The following is a 26,519-nucleotide window of genomic DNA, read 5'->3' as shown; positions in this document are numbered from 1 at the left end:
TAAAAGGAGTTCGGCGAAGAAGCCTACTAACAGTGTTATGTCTGCAGGTATGTTGACGGGTCGTCCCGCAGAGGAGATGCCCGGGTCCTCGGGTGATCTTCTGTCAGAGCTCTCACGACTGCACGAACAAGTTCGGCAGGTGATGCAGAGTATTTCCCAAGCCTTGTGGCCGTCCGCGTCCCCGCCAGGAGGCATGGGGGAGCTTATAGAGAAGTTCAAGGGAGCGCGGTAGCGCTTCCGATTATGGAAGATATCAGCCTGCCGACAAGGTGCACAGCAAGCCTGGGCTATGGTGAAGACACGGTATATCAAGGCTGACCCAAACCACATGGCCGAGGTCGGAACTATGGGGCCCGATGGGAAAGAGATCCTCGTCAGTTTAGTGTATGATCAAGTAGAATTAGCCGCAAAGTATTCCCAACAGGATTGTAGGCTAGACAGCCTGTTGGATGGTATAGAGGAAGAATTTAATCAGTCTTAGTGACTGTGTACTTCAAATGACATATGTAATGTCCCTAGTCGGATTGTAAATCATTTGTCATGGCGGACCTTTTCGCTTCGACCTCTGGACCCGATAGTCCGGAGTGTATCCGAATACCCGCTCGGTTATATAAAAACCGGGGTATGCATGGAAACCAGGCATAGGGGTCATAAGTGCTTGAACAGACAAGTACCCATCTAGTTATGTTATATTACATGGATAGTAAGAAACATCTTCCAGGGAGAATAGTTCCGTTAACGGTTCCTTTCCCTGGGTACGCATGCCCTAATGTGCATGTCCGAACTACGAGACGCAGGCTAAAAACATCTGGGGGCGTGTAGTAATTTAAATGAAAGTCATCTTTTATTCACCGACCAAATATTCCCTTAAGAACGCTAGCTTTTGGCTTCACCCAGTCTGAGGTACACATCCGGCTAACCCGGCAGTAACAATCGCAGAGGTGCTCCCCTTATGCCCTAGCCGAATTAACAGGAACGTAGGGCATAAACACAAGAGCCAAGCAACCCAGCTTGGCCAAAACTTAAGTCATATCGATGCATATAATGGCGAAAAAAGGTACATGCAGGAGAATAGCACATGTGCGGGGCATGAAGCCCGGAAAGATAATTAGATTAAGCTTCTGTATAAGAAGCCCCCAGGTATATTGAACGCGGTTAATGTGTCAAGGTTGTGTAACCAGGACACAAGTATAGCCTTAAAAGGCTTTGAAAGAAGGGAAAAAGAAACAGAGAGAGAAGAAACGAATGTGCAAAAAATTGATGGAGGTAAGGAGACGAACACAGAGTCCAGCGCTAGGCGTATAATCTTCGGAGTCTGGATGCGTTCCATGGGTTTGGCTCGAGTCGATTATCTGATGCATCCCGCGGGCGGTATGCTCCACCCGTCAGAACCTGGTCTATAATGAAGGGACCTTCCCATTTGGGCTTGAGCTTGTTCTTTTTCTTCTCCAGCAGGCGTAGAACTAGTTCGCCAACGTTGTAGGTTTTGGCCCGCACTTCTCTGCTTTGATACCTTCGAGCCTGTTGCTGATAGAATGCGGAACGGGCTTTTGCCACATCGCGCTCCTCCTCCAGGGCATCCAAATTGTCCTGCCGATTGAGATCGGCCTCTCTTTCTTCGTACATGTGCACTCGGGGTGAGTCATGCATTATGTCGCAGGGCAGCACCGCCTCAGCGCCGTACACCCTAAAAATGGTGTGTATCCGGTAGTGCGATTCGGCGTGGTCTGCAACCCCCATAGTACGGAGTCGAGCTCCTCTACCCAATGCGTGTCTGATTCCTTTAAGGACCACACTAATATGGGTTTAATGCCGCTCATGATAAGACCATTTGCCCGTTCGACTTGACCGTTAGTTTGCGGATGATAGACAGAAGCATAATCGAGCTTGATGCCCATGTTGCTGCACCAAAGTTTCACCTCATCGGCTGTGAAATTCGTGCCGTTGTCAGTGATGATGCTGTGGGGGACGCCATAACGATGTACGACCCCGGATATGAAGTCTATCACCGGTCCGGATTTAGCTGTTTTGACAGGTTTGGCTTCTATCCATTTGGTGAATTTATCTACCATGACCAGTAAGTATTTTTTCTTATGGGTTCCCCCTTTGAGGGGTCCGACCATATCAAGCCCCCAGACCGCAAAGGGCCAAGTAATGGGGATTGTTTGGAGGGCGGTAGGTGGCATGTGGCTTTGGTTTGCAAACAGCTGGCAACCAACACAATGTTCGACTAGATGTTGTGCATCTGCCCGAGCCGTCGGCCAATAAAAACCTGTACGGAAGGCCCTGCTTAGAAGGGCCCGGGCTGCGGCGTGGTGGCCGCCGAGTCCGGCATGGATTTCTGCCAGAAGCTTCTGCCCTTCCTCTTCGGAGATGCACCTTTGAAGGACTCCGGTTGTGCTTTTCTTATAAAGCTCTCCCGCATGGACCTTGTAGGCTTTAGATCGCCGCACTATGCAGCGTGCCTCATTTTGGTCCTCGGGTAGTTCTTGCCTAGTTAGGTAGGCAAGGAATGGTTCTGTCCATGGGGAAATGACGACCATAATCACGTGGGCTGAAGGTGTTATTTCTGTGGCAGAGCCTCAAATTGTGTCAGAGTGTTCGGTATCTGGGGTTGTGGCCGGGTTCGGACTATTCTTGCCGGTGTGCCCTTCCCATACCATGGATGGTTTAAACAGTCTTTCCAGGAAGATGTTTGGTGGGAAAGGGTCGCGTTTAGCGCCGATGTGGGCGAGGATGTCTGCGGCCTGGTTGTTTTCCCGATCCACGTGGTGGAATTCAAGCCCCTCGAATCGAGCTGACATTTTGAGGACGGCGTTGCAATATGCCGCCATTCTCGGATCCTTGGCATCGAAGCCTCCATTTATTTGGGATATTGCAAGGTTCGAATCCCCTCGCACCTCTAGGCGTTGGATGCCCATGGAGACTGCCATCCGGAGACCGTGTAACAAGGCCTCATATTCGGCTACGTTATTGGAGTCTGTGTATAGTATTTGGAATACGTATTGCATTGTATCTCCGGTGGGGGACGTTAGGACGACGCCAGCCCCCAGACCAGCCAGCATTTTAGAGCCGTCGAAGTGCATGATCCAATTGGAGTATGCGTCGTACTCTTTAGGGAGTTTGGCTTCCGTCCATTCGGCTACGAAATCTGCCAGGACTTGCAACTTAATGGCTCGCCGTGGTTTATATGTTATGTCGAACGGGAGGAGCTCGATAGCCCATTTGGCAATCCGGCCCGTGGCATCGCGATTGTTAATTATGTCATTGAGTGGTACTTCGGAGGCCACCATAATCGAACACTCTTGAAAGTAGTGTCGTAATTTCTGAGATGCCATGAATACCGCATATGCTATCTTCTGATAATGTGGGTACCGTGATTTGCATGGAGTGAGGACGGTTGACACATAATATACCGGCTTTTGAAGTGGGAATTTGTGTTCGTCCATCTCTCGTTCGACAACGAGCACTGCGCTTACAACTTGATGAGTTGCCACTATATATAATAGCATTGGTTTGCCAACAGTTGGCACGGCCAAGATTGGGTTGGTGGCCAGGATGGTTTTATTTCTTCTAGTCCGGCCGTGGCTGCGTCCGTCCACTCAGAGTGTTCGGTGCACCGAAGAAGGCGATAAAGGGGAAGTGCCTTTTCTCCTAATCTAGAGATAAAGCGGCTTAGAGCCGCCACACATCCAGTTAATTTCTGGATTTGCTAGAGGTTAGTTTGGATAGCCAACTGCGACAGAGCTCAGATTTTAGCCAGATTTGCTTCAATTCCTCTACTGGAGACTATGAAGCCCAGGAGCTTTCCGGCGGGAACGCCGAAAACACATTTTTCCGGATTGAGCTTAATGTCGTATGTTCGGAGATTGGCGAATGTGAGCCTCAAGTCGTCTATTAAGGAGTCGATGTGTCTAGTTTTAATGACCACATCGTCTACATATGCCTCCACAGTCTTGTCGATCTGCTTTTCCAAACATGTCTGGATCATGCGCTGATATGTTGCGTCGGCGTTTTTGAGCCCGAAGGGTATTGTGTTAAAACAGAAAGGGTCGTATGGCGTGATAAATGTCGTTGCGGCTTGATCGGACTCCGCCATCTTAATCTGGTGGTAGCCGGAGTATGCGTCGAGGAAGCACAGTGATTCGTGTCCTGTAGTAGCATCGATAATTTGATCGATTCGAGGGAGTGGGAAGGGATCCTTTGGGCAAGCCTTATTAAGGTCTTTGAAGTTGACGCATAGGCGCCAGGATTTGTCCTTCTTTGGTACCATCACCACGTTTTTTAGAGAAAAGGCGAGCGCCCGACTTTATAAATAAAGGCACCAGGCAGAGTCATAACACCAACACATAGCACCACATAAGTTTAACAGAATAAGGCTAAGAAGTACGAGTACAAGGCATCCAGCCTAACATGGCACGCATGCGAGCACGACGAACAACAGAACCATTTAGGAATCCGTCCTCCTGGAGTGCCGCAGCAGGGAAGAAGCCGTAGATTTCATTTTAGATAGCATATCATCGAAAGCCTCTAGGTCCCCTTCCTTTGTCAATAATGTCCACTGCTGCAAAAAGACATTGGCTTTAAATAAGCAACTCATTGGGTTAGTCGGGAAAATGTGTTCAATAGTGAACTTGTTTCTAGTAGTCCATAGAAACCAACAGATCGCAGCCCAACCCACCAGGAAAACCCTCTTAGACCGGCCTACTAGAGCATTAATACAACGCCGTAAATCCTCAAAAGAAGAAGGATTCCAATTAACACAAAGCCAAAGTCTAATGCATCTCCAAATGAATTTAGCCAAAGAATAATAAAAAAGATATGTTCGGTGTTCTCAAGAGCACCACATAGCTGACAGCTGTCAGAGCCCAGCATGTTCCTCTTCTTAATCTGATCAGCCGCAGGGAGTTTACGACGAAGTGCTTGCCATAGGAAGATTTTAATCTTAGGAGGTGCTTGCCATAGGCAGACCAAATGTTCTTAAACTTATCAGTGCGACCGCCAGAGATAAGTTTAGAATACACCGATTTAACAGAGTACCTCCCTGAGGAGGAATGGGGCCAAACAATGGAGTCCTCTTCCTCCAAAAGCAAGGGGAAGCAGGCAGTAAGGCGCTGCCAGTCTTCCAACTCCACAGGGGAAAGAGAACGCCGAAAATATAAAACCCAACCCTGAACCGAGAGCTCAAAGATAGAGATCTCGGGATCAGCACAAAACGAAAACAAAGTCGGATAGGAAACCGCAAGCGAGGTGTCCCCGACCCACCAGTCTAACGAAAAACAAGTAGATTTACCGTCCCGAACTACAAATCTCACAAGAGACTGGAAAATCGGTCTAATTTTAACAAGCTGACGCCAACATTGAGACCCACCAGAAGAGGGAGCGAACATAGGGCTCGAGGAAGGGAAGTATTTAGCTTTGAGAAGGGCAAGCCAAGCAGGACGATCCTCAAGGTACATTATCTTCCACCACCATTTTAACATAAGGCATTTATTCATGATCCGAGTGTTAATGATGCCAAGGCCCCCCATGTCCTTAGGTCTACATATGAGAGCCCATTTAACCATCCTATATTTGCGTTTATTATCGGGAGAATTCCAATAAAAGGCACCCCTGTGCTTGTCGAAACCCGTGTGTATCCCTTCGGACAGTAGATAGAAGCCCATTAGAAACATCGGAAGAGAGGAAAGGCACGAATTAGTAAGGGCAACCTTGCCCGCCATAGAGTTATAGCGACCTCGCCACGGCAAAACTCTATTGCCAACATTAGTCACTGCCGAGGCGAAATCTTTCGCCAAAATCTTGAGAGGGGAAATAGGTAAGCCCAAATATTTGAGAGGATAAGACCCAAGAGAGCAGTTCATGAGATGTGCCACCCGCTGCGCTTCCGAGTCAGACACCCCAGTAACAATGACCTCGCTCTTAGCGAAGTTAATTTTAAGACCCGAAAGGGCTTCAAAGCAAAGAAGAAGAAATTTCAAATTCGTGAGAGTGTTCTCATTAAGTTCAACCATAATGACGGTATCATCCGCATATTGGAGGTGAGTGATGCCATTAGGGATGAGGTGAGTGCTAACAGATGAGATGTGTCCAGCAGACGCAGCATGAAAAAGAATGTGAGATAAAGCATCGGCAACAAAATTAAAAAGCAACGGGGATGCCAGATCTCCTTGTCTCAGGCCCCTACCATTAGCAAAAAAATTACTAGTTTGACCATTGACAGCCACAGCCATGTGACCACCGAAGACGAGTTGCATCAGGCGGTGCACCACTAATCCCACGAAGCCCTTAGCCAGCAAAACTTGGCGGAGGAAGTTCCAACTCACCGAGTCATACGCCTTTTCAAAGTCAAGTTTAAGTACCACGGCCTTAATGTTCTTACTACGTAGTTCATGAATTATTTCATGTAAGCAAAGCACCCCATCCAAGATGAATCTCCCCTTAATGAACGCAGATTGGAAAGGACTAATGACCCGATGGGCAATCGGAGAAACCCTAGTAGCCATGCCCTTGGCGGGAAGCTTTGCAAAGTTGTTAATTAGAGCAATGGGCCTAAATTGGGAGATCAAGTCAGTGCCTTTGACCTTAGGGATGAGGGTGAGTACCGCGTAGTTAAGTCTCGAGATGTCAACAGTACCCAGCCAAAACCCTTGAGTGATAGCCTTAATGAGGCCTTTTAACTAAGGCCGGAATTGCTGAAAGAAAGGGATGCAAAAGTCGTCAGGTCCTGAAGCCGCATTAGAGTTGGCAGTACGAATCATCTCAAAATTTCCTCTTCAGATGGGGGGATCAGCAACCTGTCATTTTCAGCGATCGAAAGCTGTTCGAGAGGGGACCAGAAGGACGGAGCTAGCTTAAAACCCATCTCAGGTTTAGCCGCTAATAGGTTAGAAAAGAATTGAACCACATGACGTGGAATCACCGAAGGGTCAGATACCCTGATGCCGTCAATAAGAAGTCTATCAATGAGGCATCTCCGACGTCTACCATTAGCAATAGCGAAGAAATAGGACGTGGGCGAGTCACCCTTTAAGGTCCAGTTGATAGTGCCTCTCTGCTTCCAGTACACTTCCTCCTGCCGATGGATGCCCAAAAGCACCTCTTCTAAGCCATACCGGGTTTGCCATTCGGCCGTGGACAACCCAGAAATATCCGCGCGCTCGTCTAGATCGCCAATTTGGGCAACCAGCCTGGCTTTGTCTCGCCTTGACTCAGCATAGTGATTTTTGGACCAACCTCTAAGGAATCTACGGAGAAAATAAGAGCATTGATGCCAGTCATCCATCGGGCCAAAAGATCGGCGATTAGAGGATAGGAAAGTCGAAATCTTTCGTGTCAACAAGTCAGTGAAACCCTCCACTTGTAGCCAAGAAGCATCGAACTGAAACCTCGGGAAACCAGCCGAGCGCGCGCCATCGTCAAGAATCAGGGGGGTGTGATCAGATCCCACACAGATAAGGGCTCTGGGACTAACACGGGGGAATAGAGAGTCCCACCTAGGGCATACAAAAACCCTATCAAGGAGTGAGCGAATGGGAGAAGTCTGTTGATTAGTCCAAGTGTACCAGGCTCCAACCCTAGGAATTTCACGAATAGCCGTGTCCCTAATTAAAGCATTGAAAGCATCAGCCAGGGGCCAAGAGAAATTAGAGGAGCTCTTATCAGAAGGAAATCGCAACAAGTTAAAATCACCCCCAATCAGGAGAGGCAGCTGACTGGATTCAATTTTAGTACTAAGTTCGTCCAAAAAGACGTTAGACATAGAGTGGCCAGCCGGACCATAGACCACCATGATTTCTAGTAAAGAATTGAGAGATCGATGAGATACCACCATGCTAGCCCAAAAGATGCCATGGTCAAAAGAAACAAAATCGAAAATATCTTTTTTGGTGCCAAGGAGAATACCACCCGAATGACCAGCTGAGGCCACAATGTTCCAATTAAATCTATCTATCCCAGCAACGACCGATAGTTCGCTAGAGGAGAAGGAAGATTTGATAGTCTCGACAAGGCCAATAAAATCCACATTTTCATACCGCACCAAGTCTTTAAGCTGGTCCCTGCGCCCCTAGCGCTGAAACCTCTAATGTTCCAGAATAAGGCCTTCATCTATAGGATAAGTTTTTAATTCTAAGACTTGACCTGCTCGGAGCCATGCGGGGTTTAGCATGCTTCCCAGCCCCACACTTAGAAACCACCAGGGGAGCCTGACACCTGTCATCTCCCCCTTCATCCCCACCGGCCACAACCAGTGGGGCAATCGATCCCACCCCAGCCTCCTTAGCCTTTGCAATATCATCTTGAGCTATTTCATTAGCCCTAATAATACCAAGTACAGAAGAGGGAGATCCCAAACTAGAGTCTAAACAAATACCCACATCATCTAAAATTTTAAGCAAGTGATCATTATATTGCGATGGGAGTACTAAACGAACAGGTAAGAGAACCGCGGGAAGGGAGGGGAAGGGGACTGGGAGCGAACCTGAAGGAGGCAGATCCCGAGCCGCAGCACGCCAAGCAGCCCGATCGGCCACCCGCTCACCACTGTTGGAGACGCGGCCGCTCTTGCGAGCCGTGGAGGCAGGCGAACACACAAGCACAGGGCGAGCACGGCAGGGGGAAGCCGCAACAGAAGTCGGGCCCGAGGCCGTACCCAGGCCAGCGTCAAGCCTGTGGCAAAGCCCAGCCACAGACTACCTAGATTCTCCAAAAGCCCGGCTCTTTGCAGAATACTTCTTGACTGACGACTTCTTCTTCTTCTTGGATGCAGCGGGGCCAGCCGGGGCAAATCTTCAATGCCAGAAAGGGAAGGAGATGTGGGACGGGCAGGGAGATTGGAGCACACCGCCGAGAATGGCGTGCCCTTAGCCCCACCAGAAGCCGCATCCCCTCCGCCCAAATCAGGCACCGAATCCTGGGCCCCCCTGCCAGCAGGCGCATTCTCCTTCAACATATCCTGATCTTCGGGGGATAGCCCATCCCACTCCGACTGGGTAAAACGAGGATCAGTCCCATGCATGGAGTCATCAGGGCATCCATCCCCATCTTTGCTCTTGTCGCCATTGCCGGAGGTCGGGGCGGGGGAGGAGGAGGGGGCGACACTGGGACCGAGGCTCCCTCCACCCGCACCTGGAGCCGAAAGCCACTAGCCGCGGGGAAGACGTCAATGGAGCCACGGATGCACAGGGGGTCAACACACCAGACCTGGAGACAAGCTGGACCAAGGATGGCCAGAGACTCTTGGTCCACCTCAATAGGTTTCCCGATGAGAACCCCGAACGCCATGGGGAACGCCGTGGTGCGCATGTTAGGAGGAACATCTTCAACAAGAACCCACACATCAGACAGAGAAGAGATCGCCTTGGACCCATTGGAAGAAGCTTTGACCAAGACCACCAGTTGATTCAAAGGAAACGTAAAGCTAGTGCAGGAGGATATCATGTGGAGACTCGCTTTGGACGGGAATGTCGCAGCAAACTCAAAATAAGAAAGTTGGAGGATTTGCCAATCCCAACCACCCTCGTCCCACTGCCGAAGCTCATCAAGAAGGATCTCGGGAGAGATGCGTTTAGACTGGACCGAGATGATGCCAACATTGGACAGCGACGGGATAGGAGCTGCCTCAGGGATCTCCCTATCTAAAGCAAAAAAAGAACATCCAGGAAAACTGGTACCATAATGAACAAAAGCTAGAGGTTTGAGACGATTCTGACAGTCCAACGTGAGGTGACCGTCTTCCCTGCATATGAGGCAGAAGGGGGGGTTTCACATCAAGACTGGAAGTGACGGGGGTGGTGACAAGCAAAACAGGTGAGGATGGGGTTGGAGACCTGGGGTTGGGGAGGGATGCAATCAGGACCACGATGAGGAGGGGGAAGAATACCGTTACCAGGCGCAACAGGCCCAGATCCGGAGCCCCGCACAGCAGCGGAACCAACGGGGCGATGAACCGGAGCCCCCGACGCGCCACGGGGAACGAATCGGGACGGACCACCACCAGCCACCGTCGGAGCCCGCCGCGGCGCGGCACCCCGGGGAGCATCACCCAGCGGAGGAGACGGCTGGGCCGGCCCCGATGAGCCCGCCCGACTGCCCGCCACCGCCAACTCCCAAGGGTCGACAACAACCGCAGGAGCACCATGCACGGGGGGCAGAGGGACCGACAAGCCAGATCCAGAGGCGCGGGGGGGACGCACCAGCTGACGCCGCCGCAGATCCCGCCTCCGGGGCGAGCGAGGCCTGGAGCTTTGCACGAAGAACAGCCTCATACTCCAGATCAGCGGCCGCCCCACTGGAGCCATCGCGCCCCCGCTTCTGACCAAAGACCGCCTCACTGGAGGATGCACGAGAGCGATCCATCGCAGCCACCGCCACGAAAGAGAGGGAGAGGGGAGGGGAGGAGCAGATCTGACGAAATAGCGAATGGGCAGGCGGCGCCGACGAAAGTCGGAAGAGGAGGCAGGGAACCCTAGAAATGGGGGAGTCGCACCCTTCCGCACCCATAAATACCCGGACCGAGCCAGGCTCGGCTCGATAAAAGGCACCACTGGAGGGGGGCTGGGCCTGGGCCACCCGCGGCCTAGAAACCAGAGAAGGAAGAGGGGTAATTAGAAAAAGAAGCCAAAGTAGGGGCCGAAACAGGCCCGCCAGCGGCCCAGACGAGGGCACCAACGCCGTCCCCGATCCCAGATCTAGGGTTGGCGCTAGCGCCGTCACCGCCGGAGAAGCGGAGGCCGCGACCGAGGGCGAGAAAGCGAGGAGAACCACTAGAGAGGAGGACGCCGACGCCGAAGCCGCCCCACCAACCCCACCGGACACCAGCGACACCCCATCAGGAGACCAGACCGAAGCACGCCGACGACCACGGGAGACGCAACGCCACCTGTCCACCTCCACGGCAGGCCCGACGAGCCGCCCCCGCCCACCAGGCACAAACTTACACCGACGACCCGCCGCCGAAGCCACAGGGAAGTAGCTCACAGGATTCGGGCGAGGAGGGGAAGAGGGGGCCTCGGAGTCCAACCCGGAGCCATCCGAATCAAGCGCCCAAAACCTATTGGCCCGGGGCGGAGCGAGGGAGCCGGAGCGAGACGGGGAGGCCAGAAAGCAGAGGGGCACGAGACGCATCGCCGGAGATGAACCCAGAGGAGTCCGCGGAGGGGAGGGGGAAGGGGAGGCCGCACGGGGCAGGGACACCGCCGGGGTGGAGCCAGGGGCAGGCGTTGCCGCATGAGGGAGGGGGGAGAGGAGAGCCATGATCATTGCTTCTTGCCGGTACATATTAGATCTGGCCTCTGCGTCACCATCACCAGGTTTGCTAGCCAGTCCGGATGTTTTATTTCTCTGATAAATACGGCCTCCAGTAGCTTGGCTAGCTCCTCTCCCATGTCTTGTCGTTTAGGTTCGGAGAAACGCCGAAGAGTCTTCTTGACCGGCTTGAATCCTTTTAGAACATTAAGGCTATGCTCGGCCAATCTTTGTGGGATTCCTGGCATGTCTGAAGGGTGCCAGGAGAATATGTCCCAATTCCCGTGCAGAAACTCCCGTAGTGCAGCGTCTACAACGGGGTTTAGCTGTGCCTCGATGGATGTTGTTTTTGTGGGGTCCATTGGATGGACTTGGAATTTGACTATTTCGTCCGCTGGTTTGAAGGAGATGGACTTGGATCTTTTGTCTAGTATCACGTCGTCCCTGTCCACCATGGAGCGTAGAGTGGTTAATTCCTCTACCACAAGGGCTTCGGATAATGCCTCGAGGGCTAGTGCGGCTGTTTTGTTCTCGGCGCGGAGTGCTATGTTCGGATCACTAACTAGAGTGATGATTCCATTGGGTCCGGGCATTTTGAGCTTCATGTACCCATAATGGGGTATGGCTTGAAAAATCATGAACGCCTCCCGCCCTAGAAGGGCGTGGTATCCGCTACTGAACGGGGCCACATGGAATGTAATCTCTTCAGACCTGTAGTTCTCCGGAGTGCTGAATACCACATCAAGTGTGATTTTCCCAGCGCAACGTGTCTCCCGACTAGGGATGATTCCTCGGAAGGTCGTACTGCTTTGCTCAATACGGTTGTTGTCTATTTCCATTTTTTGAAGAGTCTCCTCATAAATGAGGTTTAGTCCGCTGCCGCCATCCATGAGCACTTTAGTGAGCCAAAAGCGGTCCACGATTGGACTGAGGACCAAAGCAGCTGGTGCTCGGGCTGTTCGGAATTAGGGTTCGTCACTGGCATTGAAGGTGATAGCCGTGTCGCTCCATGGATTTATTGCTGCCAGGTGGCAGACTTCGGCAAGGCTGCGGAGTGCTCGCTTACGCCTATTATTTGAGGCGAAGGTCTCGAAGACCGTCAATACTGTATTGTTATCCATGGGAGGGTGCTCTGAAGTATTTTGGATGTGGAGATCCTCACCGTTTTTGGCCACCTGCCGGAGTACCCAACATGCTCTAAGGTTGTGTGTTGATATGGTATCCGCTGTACTATGGATTTTGCAGGGACCGTTAAGCCATCCCTCCAATACGGTTCCATGCCCTATAGTGGGCTTTTGCTTCTTTGTAATTGAGTCGGGCGACTTATGAGAGTGCACCCTTTTAGTTTGGACTGAGGGTTTTGTCAGAGCCGGATTGTCCCAAAATTGTGTTTGGGTTTTCCAGGTACTTTCCATCGCACAGTATTTCCGTACTATGGCTGCCAAATCAGCAAAGTGTGTTATGTCACGGCGACTTATGGCGTTGAGGACTCCCTTGTCCATGCAATTGTTGCAAAAGAACGAAATTGCGTCTTCCTCATGACAGTCCTTGACCTTGTTCATTACAAGGAGGAATCTGGCCCAATAGTGATGTACTGTCTCTTGGGGCTCTTGCCTAATGTGGGAAAGATCATTTGTATCTGGGTGGGTGGGTGGATTTAAGTCCAGACCTTGACCCAATTTGTGATCCCGGGGCAGGGGACTTCCCGATCTTAGAAGATCGGGCTCCGAGATGCTGCCCTGTGGGTTCGGTATGTGGCCTGATTCTGGATTCAGGGTTAGGGCGGCGTCCTCCCGTGAGCGAGTATCCGTCTCATAGAGCTCGGGAATACATACATAGTTTGTCCTTGGGATAGAGGGAGAATTGCCGCATTGCTCCTCCACCACCGCTATTTGATGGGTGACCGGCGGAGAGTTAATCTCCCTTTGGTCGGGTTTAAGCCCGATCCGATCGTAGTCCGTAGTGACTCCCAGAGCGGCGATGTGATCCAAGAGCTCGTTCAAAGAGGAGAGCTCCATTGGATCCATCTGCTCGGCAAATTTCGAGCTGACGTGGAGGCTAATTTCGATGACCCGAGAAGTCATCGTCGGCGCAGCGGCAGAGCAGGCGGTCATGACGAAGCCGCCTAGTCGAAGAGTTTGGCCTACAGCCAAGGCTCCCCCAGAGGTGACGTTGTCCTTGACAAGGAGGTGAGCCATCCTCCTTATGATGACGGCATAGTGGAACTCTCAATGAAAGCACCAATGTCGGTGTCAAAACCGGCGGATCTCGGGTAGGGGGTCCCGAACTGTGCATCTAAGGCGGATGGTAACAGGAGGTAGGGGACACGATGTTTACCCAGGTTCGGGCCCTCTTGATGGAGGTAAAACCCTACGTCCTGCTTGATTATTCTTGATGATATGAGTATTACAAGAGTAGATCTACCACGAGATCAGAGAGGCTAAACCCTAGAAGCTAGCCTATGGTATGATTGTATGTTGTCCTATGGACTAAAACCCTCCGGTTTATATAGACACCGGAGGGGGCTAGGGTTACACAAGGTCGGTTACAAAGGAGGAGATATACATATCCGTATTGCCTAGCTTGTCTTCCACGCCAAGTAGAGTCCCATCCGGACACGAGACGAAGTCTTCAATCTTGTATCTTCATAGTCCAACAGTCCGGCCAAAGGATATAGTCCGGCTGTCCGGACACCCCCTAATCCAGGACTCCCTCACTCTGCAGAGTGTACAAACTAATCACGATTAGTCGTGTCCCCGATTATGGACAATTTTGAGTATCTGGTACTTGAGTTATTGGATGATCTCATCACTTTACTTATTAAATTTTGTTGGGATATTATTTTTACTGTTACTTGATAATTTTGGGATTGAGTTGGGGATACCTTCTCAATAATGGCATAAACTTGGTACTAAATAAAATATATTCCTTTGTTGTAGGGAAAAATTATTTATGCAAATGTTGAAATTAGAGCCTCCACTAGCCAAATATGCATGTTGTGATAGTCATTATTCATCATTGCTATATAGTGTGATCTTGCTAGCATATTCCATGTGCTGACCTACATGGCTGCAACGTCTCATGTTGCACAATTTTCAGATGAGGATTAAGGTGCGATAGGTCGTTGTCTTGCACTCAGTTTTGCCGTGGAGTTGGATGGACTCATTTACCTTCGAAGCTTCCACAGTTATTTTATTAGATGTCCTTCAGCCATATTATTGTAATAATCACTCTTTCTGAGGACGTCAATGTAATAGGTGTGTGATTGAACTCTGTTATAATTCCTCAAGTACGATGTGTGTCAGCATACCGATCCAGGGATGACACTTAAGCACAGAGACATCGATCCATTGGGATCAGGTCGCTACAATGATATAAAATGATTATAAGACATCCAAGATTGATAATATAATAGCATGGAACAATGAAAAATTATAGATACATTGGAGACGTATCACATTATTTTCTGCTTACTTAGGAGTGACGAAGTTATACTTGAACCATTGCTCAGCCCAATATCTTCTGATCCAATTGATTTTGGTCTTGCGCTGATTGTAGTTCTCCTTAGGATCAGACTTGTAAAGCTCAAACAAATATGGGGGTAGGTCCAGAGCAGTATTTCCATGGCGTTGCCTGCCACCTTTCCTTGCTGATTTTTCAGTTGCCATTATATTACGATTGAAAGGCTTCAAAACAGCGAAAGGCTTCCAATGACTGGTCAGACAAGAGCTGGCTTTAGGAGATTCAGTGTGATTGTGTAAGTATTCTACAAGTGAATGCAGACTATGAGAACCAAGGGATTCTCCTACGGACATGTACCTGTGACATCATTAGAGATGTGAGGGAAGGGGAAGAGGTCATATGCATTCTGAGAAGTTTTTGACGACAAATTAGTTTGAAGACATTGACCTCATAGTGCGAAGACATTCACTTATTTGAAGTGAGTTGGTTCCAGATTTGTACGAATCCATGAATAGTACAAGTGAGGAATCTAACTTGATATGAGGCATAAGTGAATATACCTGCAAGATATGAGATGCAGAAATAGAAAGATCCATATTTGGAAGTTTAGAAACCACTTTTGGGTGAAGTGGACGGATTCAACAGATCGAAAAAGCGGTAAAAAGCGAGTTTATTTATCACTAAAGAACTGCTAGATGGGGCATAACGGATGCCAAGCAGTGCAATCTCCCGCACCCTAACTCGACGGAGGAAGACACCTACGGCGACGGCGGAGAAGACGAGGTCCGCGGCCAGCGTGAGGACGATGTTGAAGAGGTCATGACAGCTAAGCGCTTTGTCTTCGTCGTCGACTCGAGCTAGCGGTGGCGCTAGGGTTTGAGCGAGATAGCGAGGTGGAAGAGGAGATAATGACCGCGGGGGTGTGTATTTATAAGGTGAAGGGCTGCACAACGCAATTACGCAGGTGCCCCTGGTGGTTCACCTCTGGTGGACACGTGGCGTGCATGAAACTCATTGAGAGTTGATCCATGTTCACACGCGCACCTGGTTTGTTGGGTGGTCGTTCCGGCTTCTCCGGTATTCAAGAAAAAGAGATATAGCATTAAAACTGTTTTAAATGTGTATCTGTATCTTCAGCTGACAAGGACACGGTGAAGACATTCGACACGTGTCAATAGAATGCATATGTCTAGACAAAAATAATTTGAGGTAGAAGCACAAAAGGGGTTAGGGTCTAATCACATTCACTTAGTTCAGAAAATGGCAAGTTTGAAGACATAACTATAAGTGAATGCTGTAGAGGACAGAACACACACACATATATATATTCACACTAAGTGTGAATACATTAATACAGAAATTGATATAACAGAAAAGGACAAATCAACATTGCGAAGATAAACTGTGCAGTCAAATCAATGTTGATTTGTCCTTTTCTGTTATATCAATATGCATAAGCGTTAGGGTGTGTGTCCATTCACAGAACATTCATGGACTCTAAGATATTTAGCTCACAGTTTATCTTCGCAGTTTATCTTCGCAATGTTGATTTGGCCTTTTCTGTTATATCAATTTCCGCATTAATGTATTCACACTTAGAGTGTATGTCTTCATTGTTTGAAGATATACGTTACTTCATGTGTTGCACATCTAAGTCATCACATGCATAAGCGGTAGGATATGTGTCCAGTTACAGGACATTTGAGGATTCTAAGATATTTAGCTCACACCGCAACTTGCAAAACCTTTTCTCATCCAAGTGATTTGTGAAGATATCTGCCAATTGCTCTTGAGTGTTGACGTGAATGATATCAATGTCTTCCTTCAACACATGATCCCTGAGAAAGTGAAGACAAATTTGAATGTGCTTTGTCTTTGAGTGCTGAACTTGATTGTGAGCAATCTTGATGGCGCTCTCATTGTCGCGGTAGAGTGGCACATGTTACATGTTGATGCCATAATCCTTGAGTGTTTGCTTCATCCAGACAAGCTGAGCGCAACAAGATCCAGCAGCAATGTATTCAGATTTAGAAGTGGAGAGTGATACACAGTTCTGCTTCTTTGAAGACCAACAGACAATAGATCGTCCAAGAAAGTGACATGTTCCTGATATGGACTTGCGATCAACCTTGTCACCAGCATAATCGGCATCTAAGTATCCAACTAGATCAAACTCTGAGACCTTTGGATACCATAATCCTAGTGTTGGGGTGTGAGCCAAATATCAAAGAATTCTCTTCACAGTTAAGTGGTGTGATTCCTTTGGTGCCTCTTGGAATCGGGCACACATGGAAACGATAAGCATTATATTATGCCTAGATGCACATAAGTAGAGTAAAGAACCAATCATGGAGCGGTATATCTTTTCATCGAACTCTTTAGCACTGTCGTCGGGGCCTAGATGGACTTTGGTTGGCATTGGAGTCGTGTACCCTTTGCAGTCTTGCATTCCAAACTTCTTCAGGCAATCTTTGAGGTACTTCTCTTGTGATATGAAGATGCCATTTCTCTGCTGACTGATTTAAAGACAAAGGAAGAACTTCAGCTCACCCATATGGACATCTGATATTGCTCTTACATCATATTCCCAAACTCATCACTTTATCTCTTGTCAGTGCAGCCGAAGATAATGCCATCCACATAGATTTGGCATACAAAAAGTTCACCATCATATGTCTTCGTGAAGAGAGTGGGATCTAGAGAACCAGGTTTGAAGCCTTTGTTGTTCAGGAAATCTTTGAGTGTGTCATACCAAGCGCGAGGTGCTTGTTTGAGGCCATACAGTGCTTTGTTGAGCTTGTGTACCACGTCAGGACGCTTTGGGTCTTAAAAACCAGGTGGTTGTGCAACATACACTTCTTCTTCAAGTTTGTCATTGAGGAAGCACTATTTACATCCATTTGGTATAGAAGAATGTTGTTGTGGTTAGTGTAGGTAGCAGTATACGAATGGCTTCAAACATAGCCACGGGAGCAAAGGTTTCATCGAAGTCAATCCCTTCAACTTGTGTGTAACCTTGAGCGACGAGACAAGCTTTGTTTCTGACAACTTGACCATGCTCATCTTGTTTGTTGCGATAGATCCATGTGGTGCCGGTGATATTGTGCTTGCAAGGATCAGGACGCTTAACTAACTCCCATACATTATTCAGCTCAAACTGTTGAATCTCTTCTTGCATAGCTTGAATCCATTCAGGTTCCATGAAGGCTTCATCAACTTTCTTGGGTTCAGATATAGAGACAAATGCAAAGTGCCCATAGAAATTTGCTAACTAAGTTGCTTTTGAACGAGTGAGTGGACCAGTTGCATTGACGCTATCGATTATCTTCTCAATATGGACTTCATTTGCAACACGAGGATGAGCTGGACGAAGATTTTGCCCTTGCTGATCATTGTCTTCATCTTCAGCATTGGCTTCAGGCTGAGCAGTGTCTTCATGCTGATTAGGTGCAGAAATGATGATTTCCTCTTCGGCTTGTTTATCTGTAGGTATGATTTCTCTAGTACCCATTAGCTTGATAGATTCACTTGGTGTGTAGCTTTATCTAGCACATTTGGCAGGTGCTCTCTTTGTGAACCATTAGTCTCATCGAACCGCACATCCACAGTTTCAACCACTTTGTAGTGAAAGAGGTTGAAGACTCTATAGGAGTGCGAATCCTTTCTGTAACCAATCATAAAGCATTCATGTGCTTTCGGTGCAAATTTCAAAGAGTGATGTGGCTTCTTACTAGTCAGGAGATCATAGGATGTCTTCTTTATTAGCAACTTGTGAAGATAAACATGGTTGATGATGTGGCAAGCAGTATCAATGGCTTCAGGCCAGAATTTCCTTGGAGTCTTGTACTCATCAAGCATTGTACGTGCCATCTCAATGAGGGTTCTGTTCTTGCACTCTATGATGTCATTCTGTTGACGTGTGTATGGAGCAGAGAACTCATGTGTGATGCCCAATCTAACACCCACAATGTGGCTATATCTCCCACGTGTCAGGGCACGACTTAGAGGCATAGCCGCATGGTAGGTTTGTCGCAAGAGGGGTAATCTTCACACAGTCCCATGTACTAAATAAGAAAGGGATAAAGAGTTGGCTTACAATCGCCACTTCACACAATTACAAGTTAAACATACATCATCTAGAGTAAAATCAAGGTCCGACTATGGAACCAAAATAATAGAAGACAACCCCAATTTCTAGATCCCCGATTGCCCCAACTGGGCTCCACTACTGATCAACCAGAAAAGACACAACACAACGATCAAGATCTTCATTGAGCTACCACTTGAGCTCGGTAGCATCACTTGCACTGGTATCATCGGCACTTGCAACTATTTGGAAGTATCTGTGAGCCACGAGGACTCAGCAATCTCACACCCGTGATATCAATAGTATTTAAACTTAGGGGTAGGAAAGGGTAGTGAGGTGGAGCCGCAACAAGCACTAAGCATATATGGTGGCTAACATAGGCAAATAAGAGCGCGAAGAGAAGCAACGCAACGGTCAAGAAACTAGACGTGATCCTGAAACTACTTACGTTCAAGCATAACACAAGACCGTGTTCACTTCCCAGACTCCGCCGAGAAGAGACCATCATGGTTACACACGCGGTTGATGCATTTTAATTAAGTTAAGTGTCAATTTCTCAACAACCGGACATTAACAAATTCCCATCTGCCACATAACTGTGGGCATGGCTTTTGAAAGTTCAAACCCTACAGGGGTGTCCCAACTTAGCCCATCACAAGCTCTCATGGTCAACGAAGGATATTCCTTCTCCCGAGAAGACCCGATCAGTCTCGGAATCCCGGTTACAAGACATTTCGACAATGGTAAAATAAGACCAGCAAAGCCGCCCGATGTGTCGACAATCCTGATAGGAGCTGCACATATCTCGTTCTCAGGGCAACACCGGATAGTTCAAGCTACAAGTAAAACCATCCCTCAAGTTGCCCCGCAGGCTGCCTGGTTTGGACCAACAGTTAGAGAAGCACTGGCCCGGGGGGGTTATAATAAAGATGACCCTCAGGAGTGCGACTCCCAAGGGAAAAGTATAGGTGGTGGTGAGGCAAATGGTAAAACCAAGGTTGGGCCTTTCTGGAGGAGTTTTATTCAAAGAGAACTATCAAGGGGTTCCCATAACACCCAACCGTGTAAGGAACGCAAAATCAAGGAACATAACAACGGTATGACGGAAACTAGGGCGACAAGAGTGGAACAAAACACCAGGCATAAGGTCGAGCCTTCCACGCTTTACCAAGTATATATATGCATTGATTAAATAAGATATACTGTGGTATCCCAAACATATCCATGTTCCAACAAAGAACAAACTTCATCTTCACATGCAACTAACAACTCTATAAGAGGGGCTGAGCCAAAGCGGTAACATAGCCAAACAACGGTTTGGTAGGAAGGTGGGCTATAGGCTTGACATGGCAATATGGGATGCATGATAAGCAAGTGGTAGGTAGCGCCACATAGCCATAGAGCGAACAACTAGCAAGCAAAGATAGAAGTGATTTCGAGGGTATGGTCATCTTGCCTGAGATCTCGCAAGGAAGAAGAACCAGTCCATGAAGAAGACAAATGGACATAGTCGAACGGATTCTCACAACCCCGGAACGAAACCGAAGCTAACGAGAGAAGCAACCCGGAAAGAAGCAAACAACATGGTAAACAACCATCACATAAACATGGCATGATGCGCAAACAAGTATGATGCATGTCCGGTTTAATGAGGCATGGCATGGCAAAGTGCACAAACAATACTACAGGTTAAGTGGAGCACAATATGCAACGAGTTGCATAGTGACGGAACACCACAACAATTATTTAGTTCTCTCTCGTTTAGGTACCAAACAATATTAAATGTTATTAAACATGGAAAGTGGTGAAGCATAATAAAACTACCTATCTAGGCAAGATTAAATGAGGCCGGAACAACAACCAACAAGTCCGGAAAAATCGTCATGTGCATATTATAGGTTTGGTACTGTTCTGCCCTAAACCATACTTTAGAGTTGTTAAACATGCAAAGTAAGTACATCATGTTAATCCATGCATTTTTCTACCCCATTTACATATCAAGTTTATTAAAAATGGAGCTACGGTTATTTAGTTATGAAATAAAGCATTTTACCATGGCATTATGCAAAATAAACACAAACAGCCTTTAAACATTTTTAACATAGATGGAAGTGGCATATTATGAAACTACACAAAATTCTAAGCATTTTACATGTATAAATCATTTTAACCCAGTGCACAGTTGTGGAGTTATTAAATGCATGATCAAGAAGGGGTTTTCTGTAAATCTATTTTTCTGTGGATAATAGAGAAATTTGCCAGACGGGAAAAAATACGTGGGCTGAAACAGAGGCGGACTGGGTGCTCACCATAGTGGACCGAGGCCCAGTAGGCAAGGTTGGCCGACGGGCAAGTTGGGCCTTGGAGGCCGTGGGCCCATGGGGCACTAGAGGGGGCCCACGCACGGAGGGTCGTCCCTGACCTCTTGCCGAGGCAAGACGAGTCATGGTGGCGGTGGCGAAATAGCGACGCTCCGGGGCACAGAGGACGCTAGGCGAGACGGGAAGGGCCTGGGCGGATCTGGCCCAGGGGACCTCATTCCTGGCGACGGCGAGGTCGGGAAGTTCCACGCGGCGGTAGTCCCTGGTGAGAGAGGGACCAGGTGAGAGAGAGAGGGGGGGAAATAGGAGAAAGAAGGGGAGAGGCGCGGGTCTAGCCTGGGGAGATGGCGGCGTGTCGGCGAGTTCCGGTTACCAGAGGACGCGTCGAGGCGGTGGGGTCCTCCGACTGGGGGCGGGCTGGATCGGGAGGAGCTGCGCGCGTGGGGCGGCGCTCAGGAGCCGGGCGACGGAGTGCAGGTGCACGCGGGCGCGAGGACAGGCCCCGATGGGCTCCGCGGGCTCGTCCCGGGCCTAGGCGGGCCGCAGCGGCGCGGGAGGCTGGGACGACGCGTGGCGATGCGGGAGTGGGGGCGGCGGCGGCGCGGCTGACGTGGCGGCGGCGTCGGGTGGCTCTGGCAGCGACAAGTGGTGGCAGGGTGCTGGCTGGGCGCTGAAAGCGAGGTAGGAGATGACGGCGGCTGCGGGGGAAGGAGGTTTAGGCCATTTTTGGCAGGGGTAGGGGCTATATATAGACATATGCTAGGGTTAGGGGGTTAGGAGGGGTTTTAGTCCGTTTTCGGACCGTTCGATCGCCATCTGGCGGTCCAAAATGGAGAGGGGTAGCAGAGGTGGGCTAGTGGGCTGTGTAGCGGGCCATGGACTGAGAGGAGAGAAGAGAAGTGCAGCCCGGCAATCGTTTCCGGAGACCGAAAACGTCTGACATTAGACCCGCTATACTGCCGCTATAAGTTTAACGGTTGGGCTATCAAACGAGCTCCGAATGTGATGAAACTTGGCAGGCGACCTACTAACAACATAACTACACCGCACGCCAGCTTTCATCTCATTCCGAGAACATTTTCCGGCCACTTATAAAATAATATTTCGGAGGTGATGCGGGCGCGTGCAAGTGTGTCTGGGCTCAGAACGGACAACGGAAAGAACGGGGAGACCGGGACGGATGCAAGTTTTGAAAACATGATGATGCAATGCACATGATGACATGAAAAGATGCAACACGCAAGCAAATGACATGGCAACAACGCGCATAACTGGAAGACACCTGGCGCATCGGTCTCGAGGCGTTACAACACTCCACCACTACAAGAGGATCTTATCCCGAGATCTAGGATGGCACCAGGGAGAAATGGAATAGGAAGAGAAGAGGTAAAACTAAGTTGCTTCTTGGACAAACGAGTGAAACCAACGAACCTTGAGAGGTTGAACAAATTGAAAGAAAGAATGCAATGAAGATGAATAATGTTGAAAACACTCCATTAGAAAAGAGGAACAAGGAACATAATGAGAACCTTGTATGTTGAAAGACATAAGACAAGTGTTACGGTGGGCAAGAGGTTGATGCAAGCACTCTGATTGAAACGAGATGTACAAGGAATGATAAGGATCAATTACGACAACACTCCGGTTGGAAATGGAAAGCATAGAATATGAACTTGGCAAAATGAAAGCACTTGGATGAGACTCCGGTTAGAAGATAAATGATGGACACAACACTTTTGTTAAAACAGGATAGAGAAGGAATAAGGATGATATAATTTGGATAGCACTCCGACTGTAAATGGAAGGAATTGAACATGAACTTGGGAAGATCGGAATATAATTGACGAAATCAACAACGCACTACCTCCAAAACAATTAAAAGAATGACACAAGGGGTGAGAAAGATTTCAGACAGCACTCCCGTTGAGAAGGGAGGCAAAACTTGATAAGATGAGAGAACTTGGATGGAGGACACGACACTCCGGTTGAATGGATAAGCAAAGGAAAGAACATGATCTTTGACAAAATGGGATGATGGGTCAAGGAGTGCAACATCACCATGCCTCCGGAATGAAAGAATAGAAACTAGATCGTTAGGGAAGAAACAAAGTAGAAGAAAATGATAAATTCTACCACCAATGAATTTGAAAGAACCCTTCCAAGAAGGTTATAACAGAATTGTTAGAAAACCAACAACGAAATGAATAAGCTTGTAGTGGGCTTATGGAAAACATCTCGAAACTGAGGTGAAATTCTGCCACTAACGAAAATAATAGATTGGATTGATATGAACAAGGAGACGAGAAACTTATTTCACCGGGAGGATAAATGAATAACTTAGGTCATATATGAGCACCATAAATAGCAACAACCCTTAGGGAAAGCTTTAGGTGAAATATAACCCAAGATAACTCCAATGAAGAGATTGATGGGTTGAAAAGATGTCTTGAGCGAAGAGAAAATGATGGATTTAGATATGTCACTCTTGAAAACTTGTGAATCATGAAACGCGAAGGGAAATTATCAACAATGACATAATACCACCTCAAAAGATGAGATATGAAAGAATTGCACTTTGGAATGCAAGATGAAGAAGGCTTGAACTCCTCAAACCAAAGCATGTGTTGAGCACCCTGTTTAATTTTGAGTATAGCTTGGCGGATCTTAATTCCGAGAAAAATCTTGAAGAACAATTGAAGAATGAAAGGAATCCTTGACGAACCATCATGTAGAACCTCCATGAAGAACTCCGGTAATAAAAGGATGATGGAAAGAAAGAGAAGTTGAAAGCACAAGGTGAAGCCTTGCGATGATTTAGATGGAGCTTTGCGACGAGGTAATCCAAAAAACTTGGAACTCCGGAAAATAAAGATTGACAACTTGGAACCGAGAATGTGACATGATGAAAAACTCTAGAAATAATAAAACTAGATCACTTGGATGAAACAATAATAAGAATTGCTATATGCGCATCCTTCACCAATTTAAATCGATGACAAGCAACGGATTTGGCATACTCCTTATTCTCGTAGAAAGGATTAAGAGAGATATGGCGCAAACTTGGGAAGGTCTTCAATGAACCCCTGGTAGGATTGAAACAACGAATAAATTGATGTGATAACGTATGCAGAGAAATCTTGATCGAACCACCGTAAGAATTGAAAATGAAAGTAGCAAAGACACAATTCACCGGGAAGAATTGGAAAACTAATGAAGATACTTGAGGGAATTTAGATACACGAGAATGAAGAGATCATGAATCGATTAGAGGATTTTTGAATGATGCACCGACCGGTAGAATTGGGGAATGAGAGCTGAATGTTGAGAACGAATAAATCTTCTAAAATGATGGCCTCTGGAGAATCAAACTGAAAAGACTCCTGAATTGTTCCGGATGGGTGAAAAGAATTCTCACAAACAAAAACAATGATGAGAGGATGGCAACAAGCTTGAACTACGCATCTTCAAGAGAACAGATAAAATTTGGAGGAAAAACTCTTCTTCGGTCTTCAAGTGTTGAGAATGACGATGAGAAACACCATTATGATTTGTTGAGATACTCCGGGATGAAAATTAGAAAGGTTGAACTGACAATGACAAGAATTTGACAGATCTTGGAGAAAGACATTTGACTGATGACAAATCATTCTTACGTCAAACATTGAAAGAATTTAAAAAATAACTCCGGAAAGATTAGAAGAGTCGGGTAAGATCTTGGAAAAAAACCATGTGAGTTAAGGCCCACTCAAAAGATACACCGTTGAACGATTTAAAAGAGAGATTGCGCCGGTTGAATTAAATGGCTTGAATGAAATAACAACCTTGAAATAGCTTGAACGGATTAAGAATGGAAATGCGAATCTTCTAAAATATCTTCAACACTCCGGAACAAATGAATAGCGAGAGGTGAACGATTCAGGGGTGCACCGGCATGGGAAAGCATTTGAAACGAGGAAAGGATATGATCGACAAAGCTTGACTTGAATCCACCGGAGAAGAAAGAGAACAGAGAATGATGAACTTGAAGCTTCCTTAGCATCTCCATGATAATTCACCGGATCAAAACTTGAAAGAAAAGGATGAAGAGACATCACATGAATAAAATGGATAGTTGATTAAAAAATCTGAGTCCTTCAAGAAAAAGGGTGGGAGGGCGGGAAAACAAAGGAAACTTGGGGACAGATGAAATGAACAACGTTGGGTAAAACTGAGAGGTGATCTTGCGGATGTTGAAATGATTGGATCTACTTGAAGAGAAACACACCGGATGGAAAAGGATCGACCTGACAATCTCGATTATCATGAAGGATTAGTATTCACATAGAAATGTGAGAACACCGCGTTGGAAAAGGTATGGATTCAACACTTAGACATCGAAGCAACTCGAATACCACAACTGAAAACAAAACAAAAGATTGGCTTGCAAAATAAGCCAGAAACAAACATATGATAGACCCCATATCGTATCATGTGTCTGTTGGAAAGATATCCTACGAGATACTTGAATTCCCACTTATAAGCTCCCGAAACATTCTGGTTATGCAATCAGGTGTTGGGGGTACAGGGGAAGCATAATCACTACAAAAAACACACTTCCGTGATGATACGTGTTTGTCAAAGTAGGTCGCGTTTTTTGTCATGCATGTTACGGGCCAAATTACGGCCCAAATCAGGTCCGGACCTTTAAGAGGCTTTGGGCTCAATTATGGCCCAGATCAGATTCGGCCCGTCAACTGGACACTATGCTTTTGGGCCCACTTGCTAAAGGCCCACTTAGTAATTCGGCCTGATATTAGTTTTGGCCTGTTAAGGGCCCGTTTAACATTTCAGCCCTATATTAATTTCGGCCTGTTAAAAGCCCTTCATATAGTTGGGCCTAACTACGACCCGGTTTGCATCCGGCCTGCTCGCAGCCGATATGTGATTGGGCCAAACAAGGACCGAGACAATTTTGGCCTATTAAAAGCCTATGATTTGATTCACACAATCATGGGCCGGGGTTCATTTCGGGCTGCTTCCAGCCCGTGAGCTGTTCAGCACGTTTCAGGCCCAACCTACATCGTGATTGCATGACGGCCCGATTATGTACCATAATTTTACGGTTTGGCCGGTTTACTGCGAATACAGGGTATATATACAGTAAAATAACTGCAGCATCGTGAACAAGAAAAAACCTAGACTATGCAATAAAGAAATTACGGCATATTACATCCACTAGGCATCAAAGTTCGCCATTATGATAATAAAGCACAAGCAGACAGAAGATTACATACACTGGGCATCAAAGATCGCCACCAGTGCAAATAAACACGCCGACAAAATAATATACAAAACCGACAACACTTCAATAGAGTTCAAGAAAGGTTAGCCCTGCTGGGGAGCTGCAGCGCAAGCAGCTGAGC

The sequence above is a fragment of the Triticum urartu genome, chromosome 7, assembly GCF_003073215.2.
Source record: "Triticum urartu cultivar G1812 chromosome 7, Tu2.1, whole genome shotgun sequence".
Lineage (NCBI taxonomy): Eukaryota > Viridiplantae > Streptophyta > Magnoliopsida > Poales > Poaceae > Triticum > Triticum urartu.
The sequence above is the reverse complement of the archived record's forward strand: the minus strand, read 5'-3'. Positions refer to the sequence as shown.